This window comes from Lathyrus oleraceus, chromosome 7 (genome assembly GCF_024323335.1).
Source record: "Lathyrus oleraceus cultivar Zhongwan6 chromosome 7, CAAS_Psat_ZW6_1.0, whole genome shotgun sequence".
NCBI lineage: Eukaryota > Viridiplantae > Streptophyta > Magnoliopsida > Fabales > Fabaceae > Lathyrus > Lathyrus oleraceus.
In genome coordinates this window covers 3,708,837-3,717,927 of record NC_066585.1, presented here as the reverse complement: position 1 = coordinate 3,717,927, position 9,091 = coordinate 3,708,837, and the positions used below count along the sequence as shown (strand labels likewise).

Genomic DNA, 9,091 nt, shown 5'->3' with positions numbered 1-9,091 from the left:
TGGCGGTTACCATTATCCAATATTCGGTATTGATATTCCCTCTTTCTTTTGGATAATTGCTCTGATTACGCAGTCTATCCCCAACAAATCATCTGTCATATACCGGTTGCCGGTAATGTTTGTGGCTCCCCTTGAATGGTCATCATTATATACCTAGTTTCGGTATCCCGATGCCTTTTTCTTTTTGTCGGTCGATTTATCCTTTATTAACCCAGTAACCGGTTGTGAATAATCTTCCATGCGAGTATATTATCTATGTTCTGACGGTAATAGATAATATATCTCATGCACTCTCTGGTCGAAGCCTCTTGTTCTTCCCTAGTTGAGTAAGAGTCGTATCCCTTTTGTGGAAATCGAATGTCCATCCCATAATCAAGTTTTCTTTTAGCCCTTTGTTGGATGATGAGTGTCTTGGGAATATTTCCCAATTCGCGTTTTGGTTGGTCACCTATTATATGCCCAAGTAACCGGCATCCCTGGTGTTCCCTCCTTCTGCTCCCTATTATGACTTTGTATCCCCTGTGGAGTCAGATTTTCCTAAGTTGAAATATACCTTTTAGGTCTTCCTCAGATGATTTGGTTGAATGATATATCTCACCCTTATACCGGTCTTAGATATTCATTCTCCCGGAGCATGTTTTTCCTCACCCTTATGCCGGTGGAATCACATGATCTCTTTTCGAGCTTATTACCCAGTAACCGGTAATACCTCATTTGTTTTCCTCAGCTGGGTCCTTAGTGGACTTCCCCACCTGAGTCCGGATTTTCATCTGAAGTATCCGTTGTAGATAATTTTGTTGTATTGGCATATTCCCCAATACATGCATCTTCGAGTCAGCTCGAGTCCTTCCATTGATTTACTTCATGGATTCTCTCCGTGTCTCTCGACAAGTTTTAAGCCGTGACTTGCTCACACATTTCTATCCTTTTACTCCGCGGCGGAGTCTCTGTCCCATTTATGAGTATGTTACTCCAGTGGATTTTCAATTGTTCCTAATCTTTGCCTTTGTGGACATATATCCCCACAGAGTGTTACCATTTTGCATACATATATCTGCATCATGAGGTCTCTTAGGGACCAAAATTCGTCTCTTTATTTTTTATTTAAGCCCATTCTACCTCGTCGAGATGAAGATTTTTAACCTTCACTTCTCCGGCTAGAATGACCTTAAATAGGGGCATCTGTAAGACCCCAATTTTGGCCCTAAGATCCCTCATGGCATCATAACATTGCATTTGCAAAGCCTCAAGGATCATAAGCATCTTGGTTCCCTTTGCCTTTGGGTGGGACTTCTTGAGAGTGGTTTGATATCACCAAGCATGCTTGAATTGTATATTATTGCTTTTCTCATTTTTTCTACTAACCAAAAGCACAAAAATATGTCACTAACATCTCTTGTTTATAGCTTGAGCAATCACAAGGTCAAGAGCTTCAAGGTGATCATTGGTACAAAGATATGGTCAAGTGAAGATGAAAGCAAGCATGGTAATGGTTCCCAAAGCTCTCATCCATCAAATATGCCTCCCAAGTGTCTCAATTCATCATTTTGATCAAAGCAAGTCAAAGGGTTTAAGGTTTGTTCCCCATAGAAAACCTAATTCATCTGTGCACCACAATGCCTTGCTCATGAAGCAACCTCAGCCCATGGTCAAACACAATCAAGGGAAGTTCTTTAATTCATCATTTCATGCATATTTGAACTTATTTGAGTTTCCTCAATCATCAATTCATCAGGATATGGGTTGTGGACTTGAGAAGTTGATCAGTCAATTCATCTGACTATTTTGAAATGCAATGAGACCTAACTTTTTATGTGTTGGTCAAATGGAGATGATCCCAAAAAAAAATGTTCTTAAGGACAATATGAACAACTTTCATGTTTATCAAAAATTGATTTGAATCTTGGAAAGTCATCATCCATTCCAATACATTATAGGTCATTTTGACTGAAACCCTAATTTAGGGTCAACTTCCCAAGAACATAACTCATTCATTTCTTATGATTTTGAGTTGGGATCAAATGCATTGGAAATCTTAAGATGTCTACTTCAAATGTTATGTTGAACAAAATTTCAAAATCTCAAAGGAAATACATGTGATAATGCAAGACATTATAGGTCCTTTTGGACCAAATGCATTAAAAGGCAAAAAAGTCCAACTTCAAGTGCCCATAAATCTTTCAACAAAAATCCAAATGATGCAAAATTTAAGTCCATTTTGATTTTCATGAAAAGATCTACAACTTTTATGTTGGGGGTTTTTTCATTTGAGGTTTGCATCATTGAAACAGAAGGGCTTGAACATTGCCAAATTTAGAAACTTTGCCTTTACATGTTTTGCACCTTGCACTTTAAACTCAAAATTCACCAATTTCCACACTTCAAATGGATTTTTGCCCAACATAACAATTGTTCCTTACATCAAAACCTTTCCAACCATTACTCACATGATCATGTTTGGGTTTGGCAAATGGTATTTTCAAAGAGGAGAAGCTTTTGGTTCAATTATGCATAACACTTCAAAATTCCATGCACAAGCCAATTCACTCCAAGCTGCACGTCCATTTCACTTTGGTAGGATTTCAGATTGCATTTGGCATTGATTTTGGGCCTTGTGCATGATCATGCAAGCCCATGCAAGGAATGTCCAACTTCATGCACACAGATTGAATCACCCTCTCTTTGCCATTCCATCTATAAATAGAAGCTCTATTCCATTCAAAATTGACCCTGAAATCAACCTGAATTGCTGCAGAAATCAAAACCCAACCTCTCACCAAAGAAGCTAGTTCACTTTTCTTCAAATTTTTCAGATCCAAAATTCAACCACATCTGGTTAAATCTTTGGATCTAGAGCTTCTAAGCCTTCATCCTTTACTCCATTGATCTTCTGCTTTGGCAAAGGAAGCAAGGAATCAAGCTTAAATCACCAGAATTCAAGTTTGTTCTTCAACTGGTATTGTCTTCGAAACTCATCATATATTGACCTATTTGCGTGGATCTTGTGTTGGCTGAAGTCCTCTCAATGGAGGCATCATAACTGTGGATTCAATTTTTGAAATCCATCAAGTTCTCATGAACATCACAGAATTTCCGTCTCTGATTTCTCTCAATATAGAGATCTAGAGTGGAATTGAGTGATACAGGGATGATGTACATCATCCCAGCTTTCCAACGGTGTATAGATCGTGTATTTTGGTTAAGCTTTTAAAACCTGCAATTCTGGCCGGAATCTTCTTTCTCACCAGAGAAGGTGACTCCGGTGGCCGTCCCATTGCCAGATCCAATCTGGATCGTTGGATTCATTTTCCAGATCTAATCTTGGCCATTGGATGATATGGCTTTTTTTAATTCAGCATGTGACGTGTTTGACTCACGCCTTTGGTACGCGAGCGCTTCAGGACCATCAGATTGGCCACGTAAATTAATGAATGTGATCCATCGCTCCCTGATTTTTGTTATTTTTCATTTTCTGATTTAATTTCTTTTATTTCCATTATTTTCAAAAATTCATATCTTCTTCATTTTAAATCCAAAAAATATGGGACCAATTGCATTAGTCTCCAAATAATTTCTAATTTCTATTTCTGATTTTGAATATTTTTTATTTTGTCATTTGATATTTTTTGCGAATTTTCTCTTTTCTGGTAATTTTTAATTCATTTTAAATAGTTTTTTATATTCAAAAAATACAAAAATATTTTCCTAGCCTCTTTGGATGATGATGGATCTATGAAAAATATTCTCATCAATTTTTTAATTGATTTGAGATTTTAGTTCAATGAGGTCATTTTTATTGATTTTTAATTGATTAAAAATAGTTTATGACTTTTAAAAATGCTGAAATTTTTTGCCAAACTTTGTTTGACCTTGTTGAACTTGGGATAAATCACTTGGACCTTTCAAGGTTGATTTGAAGTGATTTTGAAGTTTGACCTTTCTTTTATTTTTTTAATTCAAGTTTATTTTAATATTAAAAATGCCAAAAATATTTTGCTTATTGTTTGACTTCCAATCTTCATCTCATTTCTGATTTCTCATTGTTTGACTTTGACTTTCAATGTCATTTGGTCAACACACATGGATTGGTACATTTTATTTTCACCTTATGTACTTTATTCTTTCTTTTTTCCTTTTCCATTATTCATCTCCTTCTTCTTCTTTTTCCTTTTTCTTTTTGATCAATGAGTTGAAGGTTGATAAGTTAGCATTGATTAGGGAGACTTAACCTTCCTTGATTCAAATCTAATTCATCTTGATCAATTGATCAAGTGAATGGCTTTGCATTAAGGATAGGTTGTTTCCTAAATTATGCAAAAGGCTTAAACCAATACAAGATCAATTCTCTTCTTTTTTTTGGCATGGCAAGTTGTTGGAACTTGGTTCACTAATCAAGACTTTTAACTTGTGTTATTGCCCACATTATTATTGACCGGCCTCAGATAGTTGTGACTTCTACATAAGTCCAATTACGATTGCTTAACATAGCGCTAAATTTGCCTTATGGCATACTAACTATTAACCACTAACAATTAACATTTACTTTTTGCACTTTACTTTTATGCAATTTACTATTCTTACACATATTATTCATTTGCTTTTTCCTTTGCTCATTGGAGCACACGTTTATGTTAATGCCATTTGCCTTTTGCTCACTTGAGCATATAATTGTGTATATATCTTTTGTGCTTGTGTTTGTCTGTTTGTTGTGAACAAAATGCAAAGAATTGGACAAAATGGACTTAGACTTTAGGACTTTACCCAAGCTTATGGAGTTTGAAGAGCAACTAGGCCTCATGCCTTTAGAGTGCTTAAATGTCAAAGAGCAACTATGCCTCATGCCTTTAGAATGCTTAAAGCTTGAAGATGAACATTGAAAGGACCATATTCTAAACTCCCTCTTGTCCATTCTTTGATTGTAAATAGAACATTTTGATGTGTTTGTTTCTTTGTGCTAGGGATTCTAACTTTGAGCCACATAAAGGAATCATTACCATGAGCTTCTAAGAGAGAGATCCAGGCACCTTGAAGATCCTTGTCCAAGAATTCATTGGTTGTTGATTGCTTGAGTTTATGCTTTGTGTGATTGCTCATTCCAAAGGATGGGAGCTACTTGGATCATCAACATGATCTCAAGAGAGGAACTCCTTGTGTGGTTTTGTTCTCTTCCCTCTTACCTCTTGTATGATTAGGACTTTAGCCCTTCTTCTTCTCTCCACTATAACCCAAGCTAAAACTTTTGTGCAAACATCTAACACTTGTTTTCAACATTAGAAACCTAAGCCTTATGCTTTTGATTTTCAAACTTTCTTTTCATAATACTTAGTTTGAATTGAATCTTTAAGTCAACTTTGACCATTTTGTACATACTTCTAATTGGTAAATATAACCCATCCAAATGTCTTTTGTTGTTTCAATGGCCACTTTCTAATCAAATTTTTCATAAACCTTTTTCTATTAGGTTTGAGTTATCCTTGAGGTAGATATAATACTCACCTATATCCTTAGTGATGGACAATGAGTCTTCCATGCTTATTATAGGGTTAACCCCTCACTAGCATGTTGAAGCTATCCTCACATGGTGGATTTGTGGTTTTAAGTTGAGTTTTCTCCCTTGGATAACAAAAGACCTTAAGGCTTTTGGACCAATCAATTCACCAAATCATTTTGAGATTTTTACCCCGAACTACGAGGTTTTGATCCTAATCTTCTTTTAAGATGGTACGTAGGCAATGAGTTCATCCATTCAAACACAAAAAATGTAAATAACTTGTATATTCTCTTCTCATCTCTTCAATCATGTTTGCATAAACAAATCTTCACATAATACCAACCTTACAACAAGTGTGAAAAGGGCTCCCTAGGAATACCTAGGATGTTTTGGGTGCCTAACACCTTCCCATTGCATAACCAACCCCCTTACCCAGATCTCTGACTCTCTTTTACTAGTTTTTGATTCGATAAAACTTTTAGGTTTTTGTTCGCTTTCTAACCATTCCTTTGGATAAATAGAAGTGAGGTGGCGACTCGACTTGTATGGTTTACCTTGGATTTAGTCAATATCTCTAATGGTAACGAATACCCCGCTACAGTACCTAGGATGTTTTGGGTGCTTAAAACCTTCCCATTGCATAACCAACCCCCTTACCCAGATCTCTGACATTTTTACTAGTTTTTGATTCGATAAAACTTTTAGGTTTTTGTTCGCTTTCTAACCATTCCTTTGGATAAATAGAAGTGCGGTGGCGACTCGACTTGTATGGTTTACCTTGGATTTAGTCAATATCTCTAATGGTAACGAATACCCCGCTACACTACTGACCTGTGGAGGACTGCTCAAGTACTTCAAGATTCGGCATATTCGATTAATCCAATTTCCAGGATTTTATTCAATTATTATTGTTATTGCTTTATTATTATTATAATCATGTTTGCTTTATTGTTAATTTGTTTATGTTCGTTTGTGTTTGCGTTATTTAACATGTCCGGCTAAACTACTAGTATCAGTATGTAAACAATTTAATTAGATGGGATTTAATAATAATCGGTGTAAAACTTCTTTTCTCAAACAACCTTTTTGGCTGTGGTTTTTAATTTAAATTTAATTAACTTTGTCACGAGAGTGAGAAGCTATTTAATATGGTTTTGCCACGAGAGTGGGAAATTAACTAAGGTGAGAACCCACAATCGCGAGAGCGTGAGGGTCGAATTGGATAGTAAAAACTAGGCATTGATTTTAAAACAGCGAGAGCACTTTAAAAGCAATTAGAACTTATTTATTTTCAAAAAGTATTTTAAACTTCAAAGGGGACAGCGAGAGCGTACATTCTGACTTAAAATTATAGTCCGAGTCAACAATCACGAGAGTGTGAGATAAATCCTTTTAAATGAGTATTTTCTACTAAAGGATATTTGGTAATTAAAATATACACCGGTGACTTGTTGAATCCCTGACGATTAATGCGTTGCATACTGATATCTCTCCATTAATATTTTCTTAAAAACTTAATTTCCTTTATATTTAATTTTTGTTCAACCAAACCTCTAAAAATCATCTCCTTAGCTAAACATAGTAACATCGATAGCATTAGTTTGACCATCGGTCCCTGTGAGTTCAATATCTTTTAAAACTAAAACGACTAAACTGTGCACTTAGGGTCAAGTACCCGATAGACTATATTTTATATACAGTCATGATCCGTATCAAGTTTTTGGTGCCGTTGTCGGGGACCTGATTTAGTCAAATAGTACAATTCTTTCGTTGTGTAGTATAGACTAAGGTAAAAACTAATTTCCTTTCCCTTATTTCCCGGTTGTATGCCAAGTACTCGCTCACAAGGCGAAAACTTAGCACCACCAATCACAGAACTAGAGTGTTTCTTATATTTAAGACGCTGAATACTAGAGTACCAACGAAGGTACAATATTCCTGATATCTTCTTTCCTACTACTGAACCAGTTGAAAAACCAATCATGGCTACAGTAGAACCACAGAATCGTCCTCTTAAGTTCTACACTACCCCGTCCTAACAAGAACCTCACAACAACATTGTTGCCCCTGCTATCAATCGAAAAGATTTCTAGTTGAAACCCTCATTATTATCAGTTGTCCAACAATATCAATTTGATGGAAGTCCCACGGACGACCCTAATGAACATTTGATCAAGTTTGTGCAGTACGCAGACACTGTGAAGGCGAATGGTGTATCTCAAGATGCGATAAGACTACGCCTTTTCCTTTCTCTCTACAAGACAGAGCTTGGGCTTGGTTGCAATCCTTTCCATCCAACTCAGTTACTACACGGGAAGAACTAAAGAACGCTTTTTAGCCCGATATTTTCCGCCGAGCAAACTGCTATGCTAAGAGCTCAAATCAACAGATTTTGACAAAAAGATGCAGAATCTATCTACGACGCGTGGGAGAGATACAAAGACATGATAAGGATATCTCCACATCACGGTCTCGAAGACTGAGTGATCATTCACACATTTAACAACGGGCTTCTGTATAACACAAGACTAACAGTAGACGCTGCCACGGGTGGTGCATTTATGGACAAGCCATACAGCGAAGCCTATCAACTCATTGAAAACATGGCCCAAAAACATTGCCAAGGGGAGGTGAAAGAACTCCAGTGGAAAAGTCTCAAAAAAAAGTGGAATGTACGAAATCAGTAGCCTTGACCACGTCCATGCAAAGATAGATGCCCTTGTTCAAACGTTAGACAACTTGACCATACCACCCGCAACCACCGTGGTTGTTATGACTCCAAACTGTGAGTTATATGGAACTCCTAGACACACTGCACCAGAATGTCAGATATTAGCAGGAGTCCCCACTGATCAAGTAAATTACACACAAGGAAATCCTTATTCGAATACCTACAACCCAGGTTGGAAAAATCATCCTAACTTTTCATATAAGAACAACAACGCCCTGTATGCACCTGGCCAAGCACCCGTTGTTCCTCCTGGATATCAAAAGCCAGCTAATAATGCTCCTAACATGCCTAGGAAGTCCAACCTTGAACTAATGGTGGAAATATTCATAGCTACCCAAGCGCAAACAAACAAAGACTTCTTGAACCAAAATATACATACTAGTGAGCAACTTAAACAATTAGCGAGCAAAGTAGACGCCTTAGCCACCCACAATAAAATGCTTGAAACATAGATTTCAAAAGTGGCTCAACAACAAGCATCTACTGCTGCTCCCTCTGGCACATTTCCTGGACAACCACAACCTAATCCAAAAGGACATGTAAATACCGTTATATTGAGAAGTGGAAAAGAACTAGACGGACCCGTGGATCCAAGACTCCAAAATCCTACCATGTACCAAAAACCTGATAAAACAACAACTGAGAAGGTAAGTGAACTGAAGGAGAAGAAAAATAATACCCAAGAGGCCGAAGAGAAAGAAAAACCTTATGTGCCTCCACCACCTTATAAACCACCCATTCTGTATCCTCAAAGACTCACAAATTCTAAAACTGCAGGGCAATTTAGGAAATTTGTTGAACTTCTGAAGCAACTGAATATTACAATTCCCTTTACAGAAGCCATCACACAAATGCCCTCATATGCCAAG

General features: G+C 36.9%; 1 non-coding gene across 1 annotated transcript; it reads right to left on the bottom strand.

Moving 5' to 3' along the window:
• Positions 1-7,857: 7,857 nt before the first annotated feature.
• On the bottom strand, positions 7,858-7,964 carry LOC127109292 (small nucleolar RNA R71). Its single transcript, XR_007796614.1, has one exon. It is a non-coding gene; the product is annotated as a small nucleolar RNA R71 (small nucleolar RNA).
• Positions 7,965-9,091: the final 1,127 nt, after the last annotated feature.